This window comes from Cetorhinus maximus, chromosome 1 (genome assembly GCF_964194155.1).
Source record: "Cetorhinus maximus chromosome 1, sCetMax3.hap1.1, whole genome shotgun sequence".
Classification (NCBI taxonomy): domain Eukaryota; kingdom Metazoa; phylum Chordata; class Chondrichthyes; order Lamniformes; family Cetorhinidae; genus Cetorhinus; species Cetorhinus maximus.
Window position 1 is genome coordinate 84239756 of NC_135879.1, and position 27409 is coordinate 84267164.

Genomic DNA, 27409 nt, shown 5'->3' on the forward strand with positions numbered 1-27409 from the left:
CCTGCCTTGTGCCTTGTAAATGATAGACAGGCTTTGGAGAGTCAAGAGGTGAGTTACTCATCGCACAATTCCTAGTCTCTGATGTGCTCTTGTAGCCACAGTATTTATATGGCTAGTCCAGTTCAGTTTCTGGTCAATGGTAACACCCAGGATGTTGATAGTGGGGGATTTAGTGATGGTAATGCCATTGAAGGCACAATGATTTGACTCTCTCCTGTTGGAGATGGCCATTGCCAGACGCTTTTGTGGCACGAATGTTACTTGCCACTTGTCAGTCCAGGCCTGGATATTGTCCAGGTCTTGCTGCATTTGGACATGGACTGCTTCAGTATCTGAGGAGTCATGAATGGTGCTGAACATTGTGCAATCATCAGCGAATATCCCCACTTCTGACCTTATGATGGAAGAAAGGTCATTGCTGGAGCAGCTGAAGATGGTTGGGCCAAGGACACTACCCTGAGGAACTCCTGCAGTGATGTCCTGGAGCTGAGATGACTGGCCTCCAACAACAACCATCTTCCTTTGTGCTAGGTATGACTCCAACTAGCCATGAGTTTTGCCCCTGATTCCCATTGACTCCAGTTTTATCAGGGCTCCTTGAAGCCACACTCTGTCAAACGTGGCCTTGATGTCAAGGACAATTACCCTTACCTCCCTCTGAAGGATAGATTGGTGAGGACAAGGTCACGTAGATTTTTGCCTCTTGTTGGTTCCCCCACCACTTGCTGCAGACCCAGTCTAGCAGTTATGACTTTTAGGACTCACCCAGCTCGGTCTGTACTGGTGCTACCTGCACTGGCATATCACACTTGGGGATGGATATTGAAGTCCCCACCCAGAGTATATTCTGTGCCCTTGCCACCCTCACTGTTTCTTCCAAGTCGTATTCAACATTGAGGAGTAACTGATTCATCAGCTGAGGGGTGCAGAGGCAGCAGGTGTAGTTGGTGTTATCATCCCAGCTGATGTTACTACTGTACAAGTCAGATCCCAAGTGTGGAGCCTGACTTGATAGATCCTAACTTTTATTTTTTGTTTAAAACAGTGGAACATGGCTAGTGAACAGATTCACAGGAGTCTGCTGATGAACCTTTAACAAAAGATTAAAACATTTATTAAACAAATAAAAAGAACTATAATACACTACTCCTTCACCTACAACTGTGCCTTTACAAATGTATACAGATTTGTAAGAAAAACATAAGTTACAAAATCTATTTTATACTCTAATGTTCAGATTAAATATACAGGTGACTTTGGTTAGACACACCACCCTGAAACCAAATGACAGATGCCACCACAGATCCCAAAGCTGATGCAATGGATCTCTCATAACTCCCCCAGATGCTTATCACACTGTGAGTCAACTAGCCTGACAGAAACTCTGTCTTTCGCATGAGGGTTTCCAATTTCCACCCTTGAAGAACTCACCTTGGAATATTCTTCCGAATGACGCTTTTTTTTCTCGGACATCTTCAACAAGAATTCACCTCCAGGATTTCTATCTCCCATTCCAATGTTCCTCTCCCCTGGATTTGGGACCTTTCTTCACCCTGTGGTTTTCACAAACCAACTGAACTATAACTGCTTTTGTTTCTCCCTGTCTCTCTGTAGGTCTCTCCCTCTGGATCCCTGTTGCTAGGCAACAGCACAGTTTTATTTCTATTTTGTGTTAGTTTTAACCTCTCTAAACTACTAAACCCCTTGGTAACACATCATTTCATTTCAAGAGTCGTAAAACCTCATTAAAATGCAGGTATACAAACAGAGCTTAGAGACTTCACAGCTCCATTTCACAGAGCCTCTAAAATGAAAACAAACCCAGGATTTATCTTTTTAACACAAAAAACTTTGAACCTAAAGCTATAGCTTATTCCTGACACCCACAAATACAAATAACAATTACTTAAAACTATCAGCAAGAGGCTTTCTTGCCTGTGTTTGATCTGATGTCATGAGAATTCATGGGGTCCAAAGTCAATGTTGAGGACTCCCAGGGCAACTCCCTCCTGACTGTGTACCACTGTGCTGCCATCTCTGGTGTGTTTGTCACCAGGGATATTGATGGTGGTGCTTGGTACATTGATTGTAAGGCATGGCCCTGTGAGTATTACCATGTCAAGCTGCTGCCTGACTAGTCTGTGGGACACCTCTCCAAATTTTTGCACAAGCCCCAAAATGTTTGTAAGGAGGACTTTGCAAGGTCAGCAGAGCTAGGTTTGCCCTTGACATTTCCACCATCTAGATTGATGCCAGGTGCCCTGTCCAGTTTCACTCTTTTTACACTTGCAGTTTGATACAACTGAGTGGCTTGCTAGGCCATTTCAAAGGGCACTTAAGTATCAACCATATTGCTCTGAGTCTGGAATCACATGTCAGCAAGACCAGGTAAGGACGGCAGATTTCCTTTCATGAAGCACATTAGTGAACCAGATGGGTTTTTACAGCAATCAGTGCTAGTTTCATTATGACCATTACTAAGATTAGCTTTTAGTTCCAGATTTTTAATAATTGAATTTAAATTCCATCAGCTGCTGTGGTAGGATTTGAACCCATGTCCCCAGAGCATTAGCCTGGGCCTCTGGATTATTAGTCTAGTGACATTACCACTACACTAGCATCTCCCCCTAACAAGGATTCCCCTCGTAATTGCGAGTGAAGAGGGAAGAGCTCAGCGCCGAATGCCCGCTTGCCTGGCAGGTGCAGGAAATGTGGCGTAAAGAAGACCTTTCTTTGATGACGCTCTGGGATCCAAGTCCTTCTGATCAAGGCTCAGCCTGTGAATGGTGTGAGGCCGGTAGAGGCCCTGGCTCACTGGGATCGAGTCTTCTTGGAGTTGGATTGCTTGTGAATGAATCCCAAAGAGGCTGATAAACTCCATTTAAGGATAAGTACTGGCACAAGGCCGATAGTCAACAAGTACCATAAGGGAAAGTTGAAAAGAACTTTGAAGAGACAGTTTAAAAGGGCGTGAAACCATTAAGAGGTAAATGGGTGCAGACTGTGCAGTCTTCCTGGAAGATTGAGCTTGGTGGCTTGGGTTGATTGCACCAAGGCTAAGCGGATCTCCTCTGTTGCCTCCCATGCATGCATGGCTGTTGCCGGGTGCATTTCCTCCACTGGTTGTGCACCGTGAATGTCTCTGAGTCAGAAGGTCAGTGGGGAGGGTGGTTCATTGCCCCAGTAGTGAGTTATAGCCTCCCCAACCTTTGCCATTTCCTGCAGTTGAGGGAGACCTCAGAGCAGACATGGCGACCTGCTGAATTTAAGCATATTACAAAGTGGAGGGAAATAATTGTACTGAACTTTACATCATAGCAGTCCAGCATATCTCCGCTGAAGAACACAGCAATCAGTGTCTGGACTGACTTGCTCTAGCAGTATGGCTGCCAACACATGTCCACCTTTCTTAGAGCTTCTCAGACTGGCTATAATATGAAACAACTTAGAGAAAATTAAGTATCCTGATAATTGCGCCTTAATGAGGTGCAAACTGCTAATGGAACAACTAATTCTACCCGAAATAGCCAGTTTGCTTAATAAGTTATAAGTGGTGTCTTTGTATTTGACTTCTATGGTAGTGGAAAATTGTTCGTGTTAATTGCTCAGCGGTTGCCAACCATAACCCAGGGCAGCATGAGTGGTGGGGGACTCAATCTCTCAGTCCTAAGGGAGGGTTTTAAAGATCTGAAACAGTGACTGGCTCCTGTTTTTCCACAGAAAAGGAACAGGAATGGAGTGTGTTAATTCATTGTTAATTAAATGTATTCAGTCAATGTGCTGCTGTTAACACCAAAACTAATTAAGAATGGGGATGTATCTCAAAGGTATTTGATCAGAAGCTGAAATGGATTATTTTAACTCTGTGTGATACATTGGAAAGATAACATTTGTAAAACTGCACAATCATGATCACAACAGCATTGCTGTATTGGAGAAGGATTTGCAAATTTTGACAATTAAGTAGTGTAGCAGAACGTTCATGGCACTATCTCCTTTATTCCCCCTTTCCAACTCCCCTCCCAACACACAGAATTTTGGCCTTTGGCCTTCCCCCCACTAACAAGCCTTTTGACTTTTGCTTCCCCTTCACTGTTGAACATTTCAGCTCTAGCATTTTGATTTTGCATTCCCTGCCCATTGAAGGAAGTCATCACTCAACCCCAATCTACTGAGCAGGGATATCATTGCTGGTCCACTGCATATCAAGGCTGTGCCACCAAACAGCAAATTATTCCAAACATCCTTCACCCCTTATCCTTCCCCTGTCTTCTCCCTCTACAGATCTTTGTCTTTCCTTTACACCATTCCCGGACCATACTTTCCCAACCTCCTCAATGTCCCTTCAGTCTCTCTCGCTCTCTCTCTCATCTTCTTCATCCCCCTCCCTTGTCTCTGCTGTCCTCCACCATCTAGCTTACTGTCCAAAATACTGCACCTCTTTTACTTCCATTCCCCAATTCTCCTCTCTTCTCATTCCTCCTCCACATCACCATGTTCCTTCCTCTTCCCCTCTTCTTCCACATCCACATCCAATTTTATTGACCACCCTCTTCTCACCCTCCTCTCCCTTTTGTTTCCCTCCTTCCCACCTCTCCCCTCTCATCCCATGTTCTCCAATGGAAAATTTCCAGCTGAATGTACTTTTGAAAGGATACCATTTTACTGTAACCACTATCAGGAATCGTTACAGCATGATTCAACTTCCACCGAGTTGATTCTGCCAATAAGTGTAGAGCACAAGAACTGACTGCAAACTTGCATGAAACTTATTGGTGGAACAGGGTCAAGAGGCTGAATAGCCTCCTCTTGTTCTTATGTTCCTAAGATGGCATGCAGACAGAAATTTCCTCGCAACTTGGATAAATAGTTTGCTAATTTTACTTTTAAGCAACACAAGGTTCAAAAGAAATTCATGGGATTTGTAAATTATTTCTTGCATGCCCATTTTGCACCACTCTATTATAACTTCAGTTTCTTGCTTTGCACTACAAGTTAGGCGATTTGTATCTTACATTTGTTTCAGTCAAAAAGCTGCTGAACAAGCTCACAGAAGAATAATACACGTATCCCATATCTTTAATTGAGATGTTGGGCAATGCAATGTTTGACACCAGAAGTGAAATCTCATATTAAAAATAAGAGGAGTAGAAGTGAACTACAATTTTCTTGCATAGTTTCATAGTTAAAATGATATTTCTGAACTCATTGACCATGCAAACACATTATGATTTATTCTCAAATAAACAGAAGTAACATATGTGTTGACTGTTAGATTGATGGAACCATGCGTCAAGTGCAGAGCTGCATGCTTTCGGAGCACATACTTGGAGTTTGGATGGGTAAACCTATGGGGCATGCAGACCTTGACAGCTAAAGTCACAACTTTTTCTCCTTCTATAATTCTATGCTTCTTGCTGCAGAGCCAGAAGCATGATTTTGTAAATTTACTCTTTGCAGGCAAATATGAATTATTACTCTGCAAACCAGCCTCCAAAATAGTAAAGAGAAGGAGCAAAGTATCAAAAGCATAATGAGCACTGCTGAAAACTGAGCCAATAGTTATTCAGAAGATAGCCCCAAGCCAGCAATAGAGTCATGGTTGGGAAGTAGTGGTGGGGGGTTGGTGGTGGTGGTGGTGGAATTGGGGGGTGTGGGGGGAACCGGGTAACTAGTCCACTATTTCATTTTCATTTTTCTGTGGTAGTTTTACTTCTTGTATGTAATAGTTTATGCTAGCTTCTCTGACAAGGCAATCGCATTCATGCTGAGGTATCCGCGATAAGTTTGAGGCTGTGTGGAATGTGCGTTTGTCTACAGATACTAAGGCTTTTTTTGTATGGGCTAAAAATTGGACCATCTTGCACCTAATATGCAAGCGTAAAATGGGTGCAGTGATTGCAAATTATGGGGACCGACGCCCCCCTACCCAAAGTAGACCTAAAAGACCTCCAATCCAATATTGATTTAGACCAAACTTCAAGCATGACCTAAAACTGTCATTATGTTCCTTACAGATCTAAAGTTTGTTTTTGATACCCTCTGTCAAATTGGGTAAGATAAGCAAGCAAAAGCTGTGTCTGCTCCATTCAGGATTCTTTCGCAGTTGATTTTTGAAATTTCAAAACTTGTTCTTGTGGAGCCAGGAGAAGTAAAAGTTTTATCCCCTGATTCCCAGTACCTACACCCCTGCCCCTCCCAAATATGTTGTAGTTCTTCCCCCACACCTCCCTAGATTCTATCCTTGGGCTGATGAAAGGAAGTGGCCCGATACAGATCCTGTCAACAGCATGACCGTTAAATGGGGCCTGAGACCCAATATTCAAGCTGACTTTGGCCTTTCTTTTTAGATGCACTTTCAGCCAAGCCTAGACTGTAAAATGGGCTGAAAGGAATTTCTGCCTCTATGAGCTGTATTGCAAGAAAGCAGTGACAACAAAAGGAATAATTTAATTGGAAATAACAAAATGCTTTATATAAGTTACTAGACAGGGAAAAATAGAAAATAATTTTAATTATACATGGACTATTCTATGGATAACCTATTGTAGCTTTGACATTATATTATAATAAAGAAAAATGACTGAGCTTGTAAGCTTAGAAAAGTGAATCTTTGGAAACGAATGGTCAAAATTTTTAATATTATAGTATAAGTTGGCATGCAGATATTGCAATTGGACTTTTATATTGAAAAGCTTCTGAAATACTCACCTTTTGTAATGGAAATATGAAACATCGAATGCACGGGGCTTAAATTTGCAGTTTCAATTTGTAGGGCTGGACGGTACTAAGAATTGCTGATGTGTTACCATTTTTAAATAGAAATTGTATAACCTTGTGGCTTGTAATTTGTGACCCTTATGTATTAATTATTTAATGCCGTAACATGTCAATATTTCCAATTTCTCAGACTCTGGTAAAAATGAGTGGATCTAACCTACTAAAGTAAACCAAATTAATTTTTGAATATTAAATCATTCTATGTCTAGGTACTCAGTGACAACAAAAATTAGTGATCTCTATCTTGTCTGAAATAATTGTCTATTTTGCATTATTTTATCCCTGAATACCTAAACCACATTTTAAATTCCTGAAGTCACCTTTCTGTAAATATCGTTTAATTAACTCAGCTGTGAAGAATAGCTCTATCATTGAGTTTTGCTCACAGCAAAATTTAGTTCCATATTTTTGCCACTATTTTGAGTCCAAAATGGCAATTACTTCTCATGCTGACAGTGCCAAATGACCTTTTGGTAAGAAGGTTAGCATGAGTGCAGGGACATATGCCGAAAATATGCAGAGGAGGCAGATCGTTACATTAGTCAGCACATGACACAGATTTAACATGAGCGGTGTCATTTCCAACCTCAAATTTCCACCTAACACCCACTCTTAACCTCAAACAGCTGAACATGTGTCCAGCAGAAGGAAGGATCACCCCCAATAAATGCTATTTAAAAGGATCGTCAACTACTTTCAGGTTAATTGCTGATTGATTTGCACTAGCTGTTACTGAATTAGTCGAATTGTTTGACGGTTTGTACTGCTATTTAAAGTTGCTGAAGCTTATAGGGTGTGGAGTGACACGTGGTGAAGGCTTTGGTTCAAATTCAAGGGTTCTGCTCAGGCCATTTGTTCCCAATCATGGCTGTTGTAGTTTCTATCCCCTTGATCTGCAGCATGGCAGGAGAATAAGCAGGGTTAACACAGAGAAGGACATGTTGCTCAAAGGGAGAGGAGGATGAGGGGGAGAAGGGCTCTCGCAGAAGGCTATATCCACCTAGGAGCTTCAGGAAGCATTTCTCCTATGAACATATGAACTGAGAGCAGGAGTAGGCCACTCGCCTGCTCTGCCATTCAAAAAGATCATGGCTGATCTGATTTTAACCTCAACCCCACATTCACACCTACCCCCCATAGCCTTTGACCCGCTTGCTTATCCAGAATCTATCTATCTCTGCCTTAAAAATACTCAAAGGCCAGAATTTTACATTCGGCGTGCGGAACATTTGCTTGGTGAACAACATGCACTATGTGCCATTTCAATGAAGTTCAATTACAAACAAGTCACTCATAACATCATGGGTTACCCTTCACCTGCAGAACTAATGAAGCACCCAGAGGCTTGTTGAACAGAAACACATTTAATGCTGTCATGCCTGGCATACATAAGACAAATTAAATTGAAAGGTGTTATCCAGGACACCTAATAATAATTAACGTAAAAGTGATGGAAAAAAAAATCACCAGTGATAAGCCCGTGTTGTACTTAAGGTGCTTTAAGTTTTCAGTTCTGGGTGCTACGTCTAGGTGCTCCCCCCTCGCTGGCACTGGCATTGGAGACAGCCCTGCTCACTCTGCTGTCCTGTTTGCCTTGAAGACCTTGGCGGTTGTCCTCTGGCTGGTGGAGCCTGTCTTGGCCCTGCTTGGGAGGGAGCGGCCAGTGCCACGGATGGCATCTCCCCAGTCACCGCAGCCTCATTGGATGCCACGGTCACTGGCAGAGGGGCGGAGAAGCTGCTGCCTCATCTGGAGCGTCCTGAGAGGAGCCTGCAGAGACGACAAGCAGCTCATGTGCCAACATCAGGTCTCTTGGACCTCCCTGATCACCATTGATGGATGGGCACCTAGCTGGGATAATGGGTGCCCAATCCATCTCCCACACTGACACTGACCACCTGAGGTCATTGCTGGTGTGAGGGATGCAGGTCCGAGCGCAACCCCAGGAACCACTGATTGAGTCCCTGGAGGAGCCTCTCCATGAGAGTCACCACTTTCTCCATGAAGGAGGCAGTGCACTCGGCCATGAGGGTCATTGCATTGCTCATGCTCCGCATGGACCCCTCCATCATGGAGACCATGGCATGCATTCCCTCTTGTATCTCCGCCAGATCCTCCCGCACACCCTGCTGGACTTCCAGCGTCTGCTGCTTCAGGGACAACTCCAGAGGTCCATCATCAGCCACCAACTGAACATGTTCCTGGTTCCCAGCAGTCCTCCGACTGCTGGCAGCCTGGGCACTCTCTGCCTCCGCCTGCACCTCAAGCGAGTGTGAAGAGCCCTCACCGCTGTGCCCCAAGATACTATCCTAATGTATTGACACCGGTTCTGGGAACCCACCTGCCCTGGGTAATCTTGGCAAACTTAGCACAGAAAGCAAATTTGCTTTTATGTTACACTGGTTGATATTTTTACCCACTTAATCATTGGAGGGATATTGCTCTGATTTTTTAAAAAAACCAAAGCTGTGGAATGTTTACATCTCCAGAGATTCAGCATGGTTTCTAGTATGTACAGACCATCATATATATCATATATGGAGATATATGTGGCATGTGGAGGTGCACTGCAGGAACTCACCAAGCCTCGTTCAACAGCACCTTCCAAACCCACGACTATTTTGGCTGATGCCGTTTGTACAGCTGAGTTATTTAAAAATCCCAAAGGAAACTTTAAACAACTGTCATAACCTATTAATTTAAGTGTCATGTTTGAGATGCGACTCTAAATTCAGGAATCAGACCACCAGTTCTCAAGGCTTTACATTAAACTAAATGAAATATTTTATTAATTTACACAGGTTAAAATATATATACACATGTCTTCAAATTACTACTATCGTAACTTTTAACAAACTCCCAAACTAATCTCCATTAAGGCAACAGCAACCCATAGACTTAACCAAACACCAGGCAAAGCATTTTCACCGTACAAATTCAAAATGAGGTTCTTTTCACTTTGGTTCTTGTAGAGATAGTTGGAGGCTTACAGTTGCCTTTTGATCTCACATTGCCTCTTCCCTGCACACACAAAACTGCTGAAGTTATACCTAGCACTGCTCATTGAATGTAAATTCTCATTGTATCACCAACCTCCGAATTAAACCTCTCTAACAATAAAGTCCCTTTCATAGTACCAATTTTATTAGTAATATAAACATATTGCTTGGTATCTGCTAGATAGGCATCAGTTTTCACCCAACTTCTTGAATGCTCTATTCAAAAATTGCTAATGCACTCTACCTCTCTGTTTACATCTCAAAACTAGTACATATCAAAGCACCCAGACTAGCTGGCTTTAATCCAATTAAGACACACTCACAGACTAGACCTCTATTTTAATAGAAAAATATTCTCCAATAATATTATATACATTAATAGCTTCATGACAATGACCGCAACCATCTAGAAGAACAAGGGCAGCAGATACATGGGAACACCACCACCTGGAAGTTCCCCTCCAAGCCACAAACCATCCTGACTTGGAAATATTTCACCGTTCCTTCACTGTCACTGGGTCAAAATCCTGGAACTCCCTCCCTAACAGCACTGTGGGTGTACCTACACCACATGGACTGCATTGGCTCAAGAAGGCAGCTCACCACCACCTTCTCAAGGGCAATTAGGGATGGGCAATAAATGCTGGCCTAACCAGCGACACCCACATTCCATGAATGAATTAAAAAAAAGTTGCCTTTTTTGGACTGTGACAGTGTTTTTTATGAACCATGAGCCAGATTCAAATATGCTAAGGGCATTGGGCAACAATTTCATAGCAACTGCCCATTTGCCAATATTACAGACTCGCATTTTCTCTGCAGCCAACCAGGAGGCTTATTGGTGGAAAATGGAGTGAAATCAGGCAGGGAAATCTTCAGCCATGTCACCACCCTAATCAATGCCACTTTTGATTTCCCTTATTCTGCTGTAAAATCTATGTTCAGTTCTTTTACAAGTTCTTTTACTCTAGGATTACAAAATTGAATATGATTTCTAAATTCAATTTATGGTTTGAATTTTAGTGTTCAGATGTAGGGCAGAATTTTCCACTCCCGCCAGTGGCAAAAGTCATGACTGGCAGGAGCACTTAATTTGGCAGGAGGTAGAACTTCTGTTTCCTGACAGCGAGATAAGCTGTGCAAATTTTGTGCTTCTCACTTTCAAGGCGGGTTAAAGGTGGGTCAGGTTTCCTGACAAACAATGTTGGGAACTGCATTTGCACTCATTGGCATCTCAAACATGCTAATTAAAAGGCCAGCTCACCGGAATTAAGTTCTTCCTCCAAATTAAGTTCCCCATCAGCGAGAATTTAGGAAGTTCAGTTTTACTGCGGTATATAAATGGTGTGCGCTTGGCGAACTTCACCTCTTCCATGACTTTGAGGTCAATAGATGTTGCTTTCACTTTCTTGGGGACCTCGCATAACTCCACTCATAACAAGTGCCGATAACTAAAGATGTGTCAAGGCTACACACGGGAGGCAGGTGAAGGCTGAAAAGGTGGGGGTGAGGGTGGAGTGGAGGCTGGGCAGGGGAGGCATACTTACTGGGAAAGGGGTGGGGAAGAGTGTCCAGGGAAGGGGAGGCGAAGCGTCTTGGTGGGTAGGGTCAGTGGTGTCAACAGTGGAGTCCTGGGGGGTGAACTCAGGACAGTGGTGATAGGAGGGAACAATCACAGTCAGAGGGGAGAGTGGGATGCAGTAGGGTGACATGTCCAGGGTGAGTCTGGTAGATGAAGGTCTCATCAGGAGGATTACAGAGGGGACAAAACAGGTGGCTCAGATAACAGGAGAGGGCATAGTCAGGGTGTGCAGGGGGGTAACAGGTGTCAGCTCTTATGGGAAGAAAGGCATGTGAAGGTGGATCGTGATAGGGTCCAGGGGAACAAGGGTGGGGGCATTCAAGGGTGACAGAAGGGAGAGGAATGGTGATATTGAGTGGGTCAAAAGTGACGGGGGAAAGTAGCTGGGTGACAGGGGGAGGGTAGAAGTTGGTGGAGTGAGTTTGAAAGGTGACATGCACCATTTTTTCAAACTGCCCTTGACCATGCAGTTAGTCAGTCAGTGAGATCCCTCGAGGTGAGAAGAGGGTCTTTTCGGGTGGGTGGAGTTCAGGGTAGGCACAAGTGGCCGACTAAAGGGGCACCCTAATAATTATGAAGCAGCTGAACGTCAAAAATGCTCAGTTATGTTCTTCTCTCTATGGTGAAGCCCACATTGCAGCAGGTTTGTTCCTGACTCATTGCTCGTCAGAGACAGGAATGAAGGGAGGGAGGGAGGTGGATGCCTCCAAGTGGCATGGCCGGTGGAGGGCAGCCAACTCATGACTCCAAACCTCCATTGTCCCGGGTGAATGGGTGTGGCTGACAAGGGCTCATGCTGCCAAAGCTATAGTCACTCTATAGAGTCTTGAGGGTAGTGAAGACAAGTGTTTCCATATGCAGTCGTGTATGAATGGGAGAAACACCCATCTCTGGTCCTCCAGTATGTCTTCACCTGGAAGGGGTGAGGTGGGGATGCCATGTCTAGACGGAGGCCAGGTGAAGGGCTTAGCATTGGCCTGTTGGCTTTGACATGGAGGGAAACCTGTAAAGGATATATTCACTAAATCTATCACTTCAACTTGTTCACACATCCACTGAGACATCAATGACGCAGGCTGAAGGCTACCCTGCCTTGGTAATGGCTCTCATCCAGCTGAGGAGAAGGAGGGCCCATCGCCAGTTGATACAGAGCCAGGAAGAACAAGGGCCAGAGTAGCAAGAGGCAGTGGGTCCTCTAGAAGGTCAAGATGCTGGTGAACATGGACCACTGCAACAGTATAATAGGTGTATTGCCGGCGGCGATCTTATCTAGAGACAAGTGAAACACAATCTTGGAGGTGCCCTCATGTGCCCTGGGATAGGGTTGTTCTCATCTGCCAGCTTCTCTAGTATGAGCTGTGGCCGCAAGGACTCTGGATGAGTGGTGTAGAGCTCCTGGCCTGCAGTGAGTAAATGGCTGTTTCGGAGTGCCCCTTAAATATGGTGCCAGGACCTTTGGCCCCATGAGGTAACAGTGGGGCAGGCAATCTCTGGTCCCACCACGAGATTCATTGAGATCCTTGTGGATGCATAATGAATGAGCTGACAAGGGGAAGATCGCACGTGTCCAGCCGTCCCACTGCCCAGCAGGAATCACATAGACTTTCCTCCCCTGCCGACTTAGTCTCCAGAACGGAAAATTCCGCCCATAGGATGAATAGCTTACAATATTGTGGCTGCAATTTCCCTTTACTTATAATCACACTACAGGTGATCAGTCTGTAGTTTGTAGCCAGTCAGTCGATCTGTCTTCTCTTTGCTCTTGGTCCTGTCGGCCAAAAGGGCTAGCACTGATTGTTCTTGAGATCTAGGTTTTGTACCTTCAGTAGGGCATGCTGGAATGTTCCCTTTGAGCGAGATGGGTGCTTGATAGTCAAATACACATTGTCCATCTGCATCAAAGCACTACCCTCTTCCTCTTCCTCCTCCAATGGTACTCAAAGTGGTTTCCAGCCCCCACAGTCCTTAATCCTTTGTGTATCTATCTCATCATCAGAATAGGTGCCCGTGAATCTCAACCATGTCTTACAAGTCGGACATAATAACTCCACTTATCAGCAGTTTCATCCTATGGCAAACCCATTGTACCGATCACAAGATTGATTGATATCTTGTCTCCACAGAATACACACTGCGCTAATCATCAGAAATGTCATCGTCTCTGACGTAGGCCTCGTTGCAAAGCCTTGCTGGATGTTTTTTGGTCAAATCATGCCCAGTTTTGATTGGTCAGGTAGCACCCACAAGCTTTGGCCAACCAACTTCAATGTTTGGCATCTTTACGCCCCACCAGAAAGAAATCAACTAGGGTCTTAAGGCCCAGGAAACCAGCCATTTTACCTACTTCCTGCTTCTACTGCTGCTGACCCAGACATTGCAGAGATTGGGGTGGCAATAGACCTTAGTGTAGCAGTGCCTGCTCAGGAGAATATTAGTGGAAACGGGCCTAATATTTGGTTCCTCTTCCTGTTTTAAGGGCAAGAATTTTATGCTTCCACACCGGCAAGTTCTGAGGTGGGTTGGGGGGCTGGGGAAGTATGAAATTGCAATGGTGGGATACCCTCCAGATTCCTGCCCACCCGACCTTGCAGCGGTTTTACGCTGGATTTGGCAGGGCCTCGAATGGGAAGCCCACTTTTATGTCTTGAGCCTATGAGTTTACAGGTCGAGTAAATTCGAATTGCACACCTTCATATTTATTTGTTAGTTGATGCTCGCTATCAATAACAGAGAGAGACCGTTATAAGAACAAACTGTGATTGTTATTGCAACAGAAGGCAGAGCACTAAATCCTTGCATCATCCCACAACTACCTCCAGCCCCAGACTTAGTTAACCTGTAGCCCACACTGTACAGTGACTGGTCAGTACTGTCACATGGTTAGTCCACTTGCATTCTCTTAAAGGTACATGGTACTCCACTTTCCCACATCCCTCCCCCTTTATTTGAAAAATACAGTTGACAAATTTAATAACATGTGAACTATTTACACTAATAACTATTTACAAATCAAGTCTCTCAGGAGGCTGCCTTGGATGTTTTGAGTGTTGCAGTTCAACAACCTCGGCTCGTCTTCTGAGACCTCCTTTTCAGGGGACAGTTGTCCACTATGTTCCTCAGTGGAAGATTTCACCATCTTGCAGGTGCAGTCATGTTCACTCCTGCTGCCCCACCCCTCCATGCTGAAACAGGTAAAGGGCAACAAGCACAAGGCAACACAGAGTAAAAAAAAATGTTTTTCTTACTGAGGATTGTCAATAATTTCTCATTTTCTTCCTGCGTGTCCTTTTCTTGGTAGCGTTGATCCGTATCTCGGTCTTCTCTTTAATTTTGCAATTGGCGGGACTAGACTCAAGCGCGAGCTGAATGTGAGTGAGCTCAATACTTGGGTTTTCTGACAGCTCTTCTAAGAACTCAGGGCCTTCTAGTTTCAAAACTTCAGGGCTTTTATACAGCTGCTGCTTCAGCTCTTTCAGTTCTCTCCTATTCTGATTAATAGTTTGCTGGACAATCTCATATGATTGCCCCTTCTCAGCTAATTCATTCCTTAACTTGGCCAGAGACAGGTTTAACTCTTCCTTTTCTTCTTCATACCTTTTCAGTGGCATAAATTGGGAGCTGATTGAATTGTGTAGCACACAAAAGTCCTTTAATAAGTTTTCCTTTTCTTTTTGAAGGATGCTGACTTCAGCTTGAACTGTGTCCTGGTGTAACACTCATGTGGGCTTCTCCCATTGGGTCTTCACCCATTCATTTTTTTCTGCAGTAATGCTTCTGGTTTCCAATTGGGAGCTTAGCGGGCCCTCAAGGTTTATCTCTCCCAGTCAGTTTCTTCTGAGGAGACTCGGTCCCACGCCTGACCTTACAAATAGGGGTAATTTTGTAGACTGTTCCTCATACTGCAAGTTGACTTGACATATCCCTTTCGGTTCTTCGCCCGTGTATGTTCTCAGTTTAGTGTCCGAAGCTTCCAATCTTAAAGAATGGGTTCCTTTATTCAAGTATCTGAATTTCTGTTTTCCAATGACGGACATCAATGCTCCAGTATCAACTTCCATCTTAACGAGTTGCCCATTGACTATAATGACTACTCGGATTGGTTTGGTTCTAGCCACTTTCAGGTGATATAATGAATGGACGTCTTATTCTATTTCTTCTGGTTCTTCCATGAGACATGTCACGATTTCTCCCTTTGTCTTTAAAATGCTCTCTCAGCCTACCTCTGCAGTGCTGCATTATGTGGCCATAGCGGTGGCAGAAAAAGCATTCAACTTGTTTGAATTGTCAATCGCCCACTGGGTGCCTGGATGCATTTCTCTCATTCGTTTTGTGGGTTTTCACTGTAGTGCTGCTGTTTTTTACTGATCTGTACATGGAGGGCATTTCCCACCTTTCTGTAGGGTCCGATGTTTTCGCACCTTTTGTTTCCAGTCTGTCCCACCCTACCAGATGGGCGGCATCATTTTGTGTATCTCTTATAGCTTCCGAATTTCTAACAGCACATTCCATGGCTGCGGCTAATTCTAATGTCTTATTGAAGTCTAGATTATCTTTGGCTAGCAAACACCTTTGAATAGTATCATCTCCAATCCTGCATATCAGTTGGTCTCTCAACATACCACTAATGGACATTCTGAATTTGCAATGTTCAGTTAATACCTTTAAAATGGAAACATAGTCAGCTATTGTCTCCTCTGGAAGCCTGTTCCTTGACTTGTACTTGAAACGCTGCATAGCGACTGAGGGCTTTGGTCTGAAGTGGCTTTGTACAATTTTTATTAACTCGTCGAAAGTCTTCGAGTTGGGGGTGTCAGGTGATGTGAGGCTGTGGATCAGCCCGTGTGTTTTGCTTCCTCATGTCGACAAAAGAATCGGCCTCTTCTTTCCCTCCCCCGCAATATCATCAGTGGTAAAAAAGAACGCTGGGCGCTCGACATACTGAGACCAGTCATCTGAAATGCGGTCGAATAAATGGTGAACAACTGCAAGGGCATTGCACTTCTGATGGGCTTCCCAGTTAATGACGAATTCAGGTGTTTGGCTTTCTGCAACTTTTTTGACTGCCGTCGATCGATTTGTGTTTTGCCTTCCGCAGAGTTGCCCTCTCTCTGGGGTCTCTTATAATTTTCTGTCCATAGCCATTTTTTTTGCATTGAGCTCTTTAAATGTATTGCCACTTTAACAGCAGTCACTGTTTTTTTTTCAACTCCGTCTCTGCAGCTGTCGGCTTTTCTGTACTGTGTTTTGCGCTCTTTTCGAGTTTTGGTAGGATCCCTGCAATCGCGGTTCTGCAGGGTTTTTACCTTTCCTCTTTTTTTTCAAGTTTAAAACTGCAGCACTGCTTTCCGCTCTGATTGCCATTTATTTTATAGCATAAGTACAGGTTCTCTTTCTAATGTTTTGCTCACTTGTCTTGTGGATTCTCATTCAGGGATCTTACAATTTTGCTATTTTCACCCTTGTTGCCAGTTTATGTCTTGAGTCCATGAGTAAACTCGAATTGCATGCCTTCATATACACTTGTTAGTTGATGCTCGCTATCAACAACGGAGAGAGACCGACATAAGAACAAACTGTGATTATTTATTACAACAGAAGGCAGAGCACTAAATCCTTGTGTGGTTTCACAACCACCTCCAGTTCTAGACTTCCTGTTAACCAGTAGCCCGTGTTGTACATTGATTGGTCAGTACCGTCACATTGTTAGTCCACTTGCATTCTCTTAATGGTACATGGTACTCCACTTTACCACACCCGACCTTGCACCAATTGAGGCCTTTAAGCGGCCAATTAATGGCCATTTAAGGGCCATTCCCCACAAAGCCTCAATATTTAGGCTGGCAGGCAGATAACAGCGCAGGGGGGTAAAGCCAGAAAGAAGAAAAGTCAATCCTGGGCGGGAAGTCGGGGGCGGGGTGGGTGCTTCCATTAGGAGCCCCTTTCTGACTGGGGGCACCCGCCCTTTAAAGCCCGGTGACCTCTGGGCCTCCCCACCCCTGCCCAGCCTATCCCCCATGACATCCGCTTGCGACTCCCCAGGCCTTCCCTACCCTCCCCGCCCTGGGACCCTTCACACCAAGCTGGGCCTTTGGTTCCCAGGATTTAGGCTCTGGCAGCTGCAATCTGATTGGCCAGCAGCTCTCCAAGGTGGGACTTCTGCCCCTCAGTTCGAGGAAGTCCCAATCAAACAATTATGCCAATTATGCTAATCAATGCTCGTTAGAGCATAAATTGGCAGCAGGGCTCTCTGAGTCGGCAGAGATGTGTTCCTGCCGACTATTCAGCCCCAGGTTGTTTGCCTTTTTCTCAGCTTATAGAGAACCTTATTAAACTTTTCAAAAGCATTCACAAATAATTTCTCATGTTAATCCATTGAGTAGGGAATATGATCCATGTTGTTGTGATGACAACGAAATGTAAAAGTATCATATTGCCAATGCGATTATGATCCATCATTTTCAAGGTGCCTCCTGGTACTTACATGAAACTACAGGCATAATATTTATCTCAACTTTCAATTATTAATGAACCTTTTATGGGTTACCACTGTGCAGATGTTTGATTCTCCTTAATCCTCACATTCGGGGAGGTGGGGGTGGAAAGTAAACGAGGCATTCAAAAAAATAATTTGTTATTCTGGACTTTGCCAAGTTTGTTGAAATACACCTGATGACCAATTCAGCTTCTGCTCAGATAAGGGATGTTGCTTTCAGTCATATCAATGTGACAATGTCTGCAGAATGCTCAGGCTCCCCAAAAACTGTAGACCCTTTCAGTCTTGAAAATAAAGCTAATTTACAGCAAAAGCTATCAGCCTTGCATTTACTTGTGCATAGTATTATTTCACTGAACAGCAGAACACCATTGTTGCATTGCGAGAGTGTATTTATTCCACCACAATGTTTTCGATGCCCAAGGAAAAAATGTTGCATAATTTAGGTGGACTTTGCAGGTAAACAAATTTCAAGTGTAACGATCCTATAGATTATGAGGGTTGTATTAGCAACTTTAGACAAGAATTATTAAATTTAGAGAAGCTTCAACTTTGTAACAAAATAATTTATACAGATAGCAATGGCAGCTCCCATTTGTCGAACTGATTTGTCAAAGGAAATTGAAACTTCTGACTGACAATAAAGGTTCATAATCCTTGTAAATCTCTGCCTTATCTCCTCTGTTAATACGTAGCACTGTAAAGGAACAAAAATATCAATATTTGAATAGTATAAATTGACCAGTTACACCATAAAGCACAGTGCTTAAATGATATAGCTGTAAATTTAATTTAAGAATACATGTCCATTTAGAATAATGTAGGAATTGATAGGGTAGATAGAGAGACGCTTCTTCTGTCCATTTAGGACAAGGGTATATAAGCTTAAAATCAGAACCAGGCCATTCAGAAGGGAAGTTAAGAGACATTTCTATGCACAAAGGGTGGTAGAAGTATGGAACTCTCCCACAAAAAAAGCAATGGAAAATTTGACTCACAAAGTTGAGTCACTTTTGATAATCCAACCTTTAGACATCGTCAGATAGATCCTTGTGACTTACTTCTTATACAATAAGTAAACCTGACTGAGTAATACATGAATAACAAAACAAAAATAGCTGAAAACTATTAATAATTTTTTAAAAATACAACTAGCTCCTGTTCCTCTTGGTCAATCAAAAATTCTCTTCCCACCAAATGCTGGCCATTTTCTTGGGCAGCCACCAGTGGCCCCTTTCACACTCCATCCATTTATACTTGAAGGTTGCAAGCAAGATCCTACAATCGGTGTAAGGACCCTGATTTTCACATTTATGCAGTCACCCACCTAAAGCAAATGAATGTGCTGTTTGACTATTTACAGAACCACTAGAAAATGACACGAGGGAGGTCTTGGTCAGGTGTGTAGTATAAAGGGTTAACAGATGGGCTATGCTAATGTATGACATAGATGATGCACCACTGACACTAGTCAGCTATGTGTTAGACGCTCAAGAGAGGTTAGAATCATGCCTAAGAGCTATGTGCCTACTCTGTAACTTGTTTAGACATAGTACTAAAAAATCAAGTGTTAACAGATATCAGAGTATGTCTACAGACTGTCTAAGAGCCAAGTCCCATACCTAGCTTGAATTTTACCATTGGCACGCCCGATTGGCGGGCCTGGGAGTGGTTGGGAAACGGACTGCCGACCGTGATAGGTCCATGGCCAGCGTGAAAAGCGCGCCGAGAAGCTCAGCACTGCTGGTGTGGGGGTGGAAAGAGGGCTGGCGATGATGTCACTGTGGGCATGGGTGAGCACTGCGAGAAAGCTCCCTGAAGGCAGACAGCTGCCTCAGAGAGCTATGGACTTGAAAATCATCAAATAAAGGTTTTAAAAGCTGAAAAAAATGTCCATGCATCACAATCAATCACCTGAAAATATAACTGATAAAAATGCTGCCCACAGATATTCATTTTCATTTTATTTCATAACAGAAATTTCATCTCGCCCTTGAATAAGGTTTGATAAAAAATGCAAAGGCCGCCTGGCCAATTCGCCCGCCTGCCAAACGTAATGTTGGACGGGCCAGGAAAAATCGGAGACAATTACACTGTTAATGGGCTCGATTGCCCTCTTAATTGTTGGCAGGTGCACTTCCGACTTTTGTGCGCGCCCGCCAAGTGAAATATCGCACAAGTGCGCGATGATGTCGGGACTTTCGCCCGAAATCTTCTCAAGCGATTTTACGCCCGATCTGGTCGGGCGCGCATGCACCTGCCCACGGGACATAAAATTCAGCCCCTAGAATTCAAGGTAGAAGGACCCAATGTCAGAACAAGGTGGGTCCCCACATTTTCAACTGCTAGTCATCCATTTTCAGATGAGGAACAGGTGATCAGCCTTTGAAAATAACCCATATGACATTTAGAAAGCACTTGGAATTGTAGGTGTGTTGAATATTATTCAAGGAGATATCAAGGCAAATGATACAATCTGGCAGAGGGGCACCAGGACTGCTGCTCTTTGGGTGCTACAGATAGCATAGACTGTTGCCTTCGTGTTATACTGCAAGGTCAACTTCTCAACATATTATACCCACACACATGGCACTCAGTGTGTGGTGTACAGGGCGTTGAGGAATGTAATAGTCCATTGACCGTTGAGATTAAAAGGGTAATGATATTCATGGTTAAAAATAACTGCAGCAAAGTCAAAAGCACCATTTGATGAAGTAACTTTGGAGGTTCCATGGAGAAGGGTGTCTTTTTAGATTGAGTTCAGAGGGACATCCTCTGTAAAAGGAATGGAATTTCTCCATTTCTCCAAATGGAATTGGCTGAAAGAGTTAACATTGGCTCAACTGTGCATAAATCTTGAGAGCAGATGAGGGATACATTTGCAATCTCTTAGAGGTTTCTAAGGTTAATTTTAAGATGCTCTACTACAATATATCTTAACAATAACAAGCTGTAACTTAAATGGAGCTTCACAGAGCAAGGATATGCAGCATTCTGGCAATTGTTCATCTACTTGCCCATGCTTATGTTTTGTCCAGGGCATTATTGCAATAACAATAAAATTGCCATGTGACATATGCAATGGGGCAAGCAACAAACACTAAGTATGCTGCCAACGCAAGATACCTCCCTGCTGCATGTTTACACACAACAACCACTCATATTTATATAGTGTCTTTAACAAATAAGATGTCCAATGGCGCTTCAGAAGAGCATTATTAAAGAAAATATAACATGGGGCTACATAAGGAGATATTAGGCCAGATGACCAAAAGCTTGGTTAGGAGGTAGATTTTAAGGACTATCTTAAGGGAGGGAAGTGAAGTAGAGAGGCTGAGAGGTTCAGGGAGGGTATTCCAGAGCTTGGTCCAAAGCAACTGAAGGCACACCCCACTAATAGTGGAGCAATTAAAATCGGGATGCTCAAGAGGCCAGGATTAGATGAGCACAGATATTTTGGAGGGTTGTGGGCCGGGAGGACATTACAGAGATCGGGAAGTAAGAGGCCATGGAGGGATCTGAAAACAAGAGTGACAATTTTAAAATTATCATTCTTGTTGCATGACCGGGAGCCAATGTAGGTAAACATGCAGAGGGGTGATGGATGAATGAGAGATAGTTCAAATTAGGACATGGGAACAGAGTTTTCCATGAACTCAAGTTTATGGAGAGTAGAATGTGGGAGACCAGCCAGGAGTGCATTGGAATAGTCAAGACTGGCGATAACACAAGCATAGATGAGAGTTTTAGTATTAGATGAGTTGGGACAAGGCCAAAGTCAGACAATGTTATACAGACAGAAGTAGGTGGTCATAGTGTTGCCATAGAGAAGTCGTTGGACATTCTCTTCAAGGTCAAATATGACACCGAGGTTGTGAAGAGTCTGATTTAGTCTCAGACGGTTGCCAGGGAGAGGGATGGAATTATTGTTAGGGATTAGAGTTTGGAGTGGTGACTGAAAACAATTGGTTCAGTCACACAATGTTTAATTGGGGGAAATTTCTGCTCATTCATAACTGGGTGATACAGTACAGAAAAGTTTGATAAATTGAAAGCAGTATTGGAATTGAGAGAGGTGGTGGTGGTATTTGAAGAGGATGGCCTATACACTTATCTCATCCTACCTTCTCCCATATTCATCATTTCTCTTCATTTTCCTTGGGAAAGTTTACATTTTGGAGATTGGAGTACAATCACCTAATGAATGGTTCTTCATTCTATACATTATACAAGCTATACAAGCAATGGGCCCTCAAGCAGAAGACTACATCATTAGTGTTGCTCTAAAGGCCTTGGGCTTCAAACTATAACAATCTAACTTTTCTGGGAATCACCTTGAGGGAGGGGTTCAACAACTTTACTGATGCCCAGCAGCCTACTCTCACACAGATCCTTAGCCATGATGGGAAAGTACCAAGAACAATGGAATGCAAGGAGAATATATGATTAATGAAAACATCTCTGTCGGTGATATGAAGTAGAGGACTATGCAACCACTACACATGGTGCCAGAAGTTCCAGGGTTATCTACGTGAATGACCAAATGAGATGGATCACTTCCATCCATACTGATGTTGGACATGCAACAACTACTTTGTTCCCTCACAGGTGCTTCAGGACTGGATTATACAGCATGCTGTGCACTGTGTGATGAGCACAAATAACTATTGCTTTATAACCTCTATATTTTATGTGCCAACAAGTGCTCCAGAACTTTTCACCCTTCAGGCACAGACTGCAAACTAATGAGTGTTTTAGTTGGACGACTGGACAAGTTGTATAATCTCCTTGCTAAATCTGGCCATGGAGCAGTCACTGGTGAAGGCGCTCACAGCCCCTTGCAATGTCAGCATCCCGGTTTGGACCAGTGGTTCAAGCTAACAGTGCAGCCTTGCAATGCTTGTTTGGAGAATGCCTGTGCCTGAGCTGAGAGCACAGCATGCAGTCCACTGGCCAGAGCTGCCAATAGGGTGGAGTGGGGCGGAGGTGGGTGGGGTCTCGGGCAGCCATGTAGCGTACTAATCTATGGCCATCCAAGTGGTGGCCAGCACTCTCCTTCAGACTTAACCAAGAGAAGTGAATTAGCTGTATGTCTCATGGCTTACAGAGAGTGGAGACAAAGGAGTAGAGAGCGATGGAGGTGTCTGGCTGGGCAGACAGAGGAGCAGCACTCTCAAGAAGGAAGTGGCTGGGGCTCACACACGTGCCGCTGAAGAGCCATAGTGAGCTGTCGCTGGTCAGCACCTAGTTAGACTCAAGGTCTATCGATGCCACCTTTCAATTCTGCAGATGACCGATAACCTGTGTCACCGAAGACTGTGCATATCCAGGGAACTGGTTGGTCACATCTGCCATCTGCTGCAGGATTTGGCGCCATGGGGACATGGAGGGCATCCACTGCCAGTGGCCGTGAAAGTGACCATGGTGCACAATTTTTATGCCAGTGGCTCCTTTCAGGGCTCCACAGGTGACCTCTGTGGGATATCACAAGCCTCCACCCACAAATACATCCATGAGGTCACGGACACCATCTTCGCTTAGGCACGCAGCTTTATGCATTCCACCCGGGACCAGGAAAGCCAGGATTCAGGAGTGCTGGGATTTGCCCAGAACTCACATTTTCCACAGGTGCAGGGTGCTATTGACTGCACTCATGTGGCACTCAGATCTCTGTGGCAAAAAGCTGTCGACTATGTCAACCGCAAGGGCTTCTACTCATTGAATGTGCAGCTGGTGTGCGACCACTACAAACGCATCCTGCAGTTCTGCGCACATTCCCAAGGAGTATACATGACTCCTAGATTCTCAGTCAGTCTCAAATTCCTGACGTCTGCCAGGGTCCACAGAGACTGCAGGGTTGGCTCCTCGGGGACAAGGGCTAGCCACAAGGGGCATGACTGATGACAAGCATGTGGCAGCCTCAGGCTGCAGCAGAGCGAAGGTATAATGAGGCTCATGTTGTAACTTGCAACTTGGTGGAGCAAACAATCCAAATGCTGAAAATGAGATTCCGGTGCCTGGACCGGTCTGGTGGAGCCCTGCAATATAGTCCACAGAGGATGTCACGCATCATAGTTGCCTGCTGTGCCTTTTACAACCTGGCGCTGCGGCGAGGAGAGGAGCTGGCTGAGGAGGAGATGGAGGAGCTGCACGTCATCTCCGATGAGGAGGTCGTTGATGTGAATGAGGGTGAGGAGGTCCTCAAAGGCGAGGATGCCGGCAATGAGGCCATTGCACTAGCCAGACGAAGCAGGCACGATTGGGAGGCCCTCATAGCCGCTAGATTTGTGGAGGATAATGATGACATACAGTGAGGAGACCCCATAGATCCTCACACCGCATCTATAAATGTTTGGCTGACGGCAGTGCAGATTCACTCTGTGATGATGCTCCTGTGATGGAGATGCAATGGAGGGCCTAATAGTCACTTGATTGCGAGAGGGTGATGACATGCAATGAGGACACTCCACTGATTTTCATATAGCCCCTGTGAATGTCTGACTCCTGTCTAGCTGAGTGCAGCTCGCAGGCACTCTGTGATCAGGGTCATATCATGGAGACGAGCCATGAAACTTTGAAGGCATCTGACCCTTTGTCAGCCTTCAGCACCTGACCTCTTCAGGAGCACAGCGTCACCGTTCACAAATGCTGATGAGATGGGGGTCAGCCCCACCTTAAAGGTGCTGAGAGCACACAGAGAGAATGATGGAACTCTGTGATGCCTGCCCACAACATTCTGGCAGCAATAACAAGCACTATTGAGATGCAGCCATCACTAATGTGCCAATGAGTGCAAGGCCGGACCATCACTTTGGTCTGAAGGCTGCACAGGGCACAGGGAAGAGGCCCTGGACTGAGACACCTGCCTTTATCTTGTGCACGAACCAATGTTTCACATCTGAGTAACATGAACACTGCTCATCATAACAAGGAGCCATAGGCAAGTAGACATTCTTGGGACTTTATTTACAATAGTGAACATTGTGTATAAGTGATTAACACCTGTTCCCAGGCTATACAACTACATCTTCTTAACCTTCCTAACCCTGCTGCAATGTCTTGGTGCTTCCCGGACATCCACAGCAGAGGTGGAGGCAGCCTGCTGACTGCTACACCCTGTCTTTGATGACCTTGACGGGCGTCCTCTGGAGGTCCAAGACCTGGAGGGCCCCAGCCTGCTTTCGGGGTCCTGCTGTGTGGCAGTGGCACCCTCTTCAGCCTGTGGAACTGGAGCTGATGAGCTTACAAGAAGAGGAGATTCAGATGAGCCGGACACTCCCGGAGTCACCTGGGTGGAAGGCCCCAGGGTGTGCACCAGCTGATTCTCCTCCCTAAGGGTTCCCGAGGGCCCCTTCCTGACTCCTTGAGGAGAACAGGAAGCAGGAGTGAGGTAGAGCTGCCCCTCAACACTCTTGCATTTTTTTTATTCCTTCACGGGATGTGGGTTCCGCAGGCTGGGCCAGCATTTATCGCCCATCCCTAATTGCCCTTGAGAAGGTGGTGGTGAGCTGCCTTCTTGAACCGCTGCAGTCCATGTGGTGTAGGTACACCCACAGTGCAGTTATGAAGGGAGTTCCAGGATTTTGACCCAGTGACAGTGAAGGAACGGCGATATATTTCCAAGCCAGGCTGGTGAGTGACTTGGAGGGGAACTTCCAGGTGGTGGTGTTCCCATGTGTCTGCTGCCCTTGTCCTTCTAGATGATAGTGATCATGGGTTTGGAAGGTGCTGTCTAAGGAGCCTTTGTAAATTCCTGCAGTGCATCTTGTAGATGGTATACACTGCTGCCACTGTGTGTTGGTGGTGGAGGGAGTGAATGTTTGTGGATGTGGTACCAATCAAGCGGCCTGTTTTGTCCTGGATGGTGTCAAGCTTCTTGAGTGTTTTAGAAGCTGCACTCATCCAGGCAAGTGGGGAGTATTCCATCACACTCCTGACTTGTGCCTTGTAGATGGTGGACAGGTTTTGGGGAGTCAGGAAGTGAGTTACTCAGGATTCCTAGCCTCTGACTTGCTCTTGCAGCCATGGCTGGTCCAGTTCAGTTCCTGGTCAATGGTAAGCCCCAAGGTGTTGATGGTGGGGGATTCAGTGATGGTAATGCCATTGAACATCAAGGGGCGATGGTGGATTCTCTCTTGTTGGAGACGGTCATTGCCTGACACTTGTGTGGCGCGAATGTTACTTGCCACTTGTCAGCCCAAGCCTGGATGTTGTCCAGGTCTTGTTGCATTTGGACATGGACTGCTTCAGTTGACACTGTTGAAGGCCAACTATGGCATCAGCGATGGAATTCAGCCCGCGCAGCAGTGCAGGACCAATGTCCTGGACCAAGTTATCCATGGCGGCTGCCATCCTACCAGTGTTGACATCGGTGGCATTGGTAGGCCGGCATTATCACCTGAGGCTGAGCACAGATGGACTCCTCCATTGTGCCTTGCAATCTGAGGAGTGCGGCAGACATTCCTTCCTGATGTTCCCCCACTTGGCCTTTGCATCTCCAGCAATTGAGGTATGACCAAGTTCAGAGGCGATTCCATCCATAGTGTTGATATTTAATCTGTTGTGGAAATTTTGTTCTAGGCGTGACTTAAGGGGTAAATTTACAATTTCGTGCTCCTGACCAGGTGCTCCCTGCCACTGGTGAACATTAGAAATCTAGTCAGTGCTGTATATGATTTCACAGCCAATAATCAGAAAATTATGTGTAGCATGAACTAGAATTTCTGATATGCACTCTCAGTGGGATGAAGGTCCCCACTGGAGAAGGAGCCAGTACCCCTTTGATAGCCCTCTACCAATGCCAGTTTTAACCAGATCCCATTAAGCTTCCAGGGGAGATTGTCTCTATCATATCCATTTTTTCCTGTGGAGAGGTATATGATTTCACATGGTTGTGTGACTGAAATTGGGAATCAACCCTCAATACAACCACTGAAGTTGAACATTGTGCTATATCATTCTCAGTGCCAGATCGAGGGACCCGGCATTGGCAAAGCTGGTGGGCAGGCAGGCACTGACAGCCATCCACTGCCCTTGCTGCCAACCCCCTCCCCGCGACCCCTTCCCGAAACCCTGGTCCTGCCATTAGTCACCTGTGCCTGGGGCCCTCCTTGATCTGAGGTGTTGGGTTAGTGTCGTACCAGCAGCAGCCACTGCCTCCTCACTGGCGCTAATGAATACAGAAGACCTTCCAGCCTCTGATTGGCTGGCAGCTCTCAGTAGGTGGCACTTCCAGCCCTGGGGTCCTTGAGCCCGGGAAAAGGCCAATTGCTGGCCTATAAAGTGCCTGAATAGTGCAAGATGTGGTAGGCCTTCCCGAAAAGATGTGATGCAGGAATCTTGCTGGCTCTCCAGCTCTGGCTGAGACCCCTATCGTCTCCATAAGACTCCAAGCTGTATCTTTAACAATATTCTACTTTGTAACATTATTGAGCTAAACAACTCTTCCTCGTCAGTTTCCCCAAATATGTCATCATGATCCACTTATATTTATAATGTTATCAACATTAATAGAGACTTGCAATAAAAACAAACATTAGATACTGGCAATTCTCT

General features: G+C 44.9%; 1 protein-coding gene across 3 annotated transcripts in view; it reads left to right on the forward strand.

Moving 5' to 3' along the window:
- The window catches only part of ndst3 (N-deacetylase/N-sulfotransferase (heparan glucosaminyl) 3), a 1004816-nt gene that overhangs the window by 413494 nt on the left and 563913 nt on the right, over window positions 1-27409 (forward strand). The gene's annotated exons all lie outside the window — the stretch shown is intronic.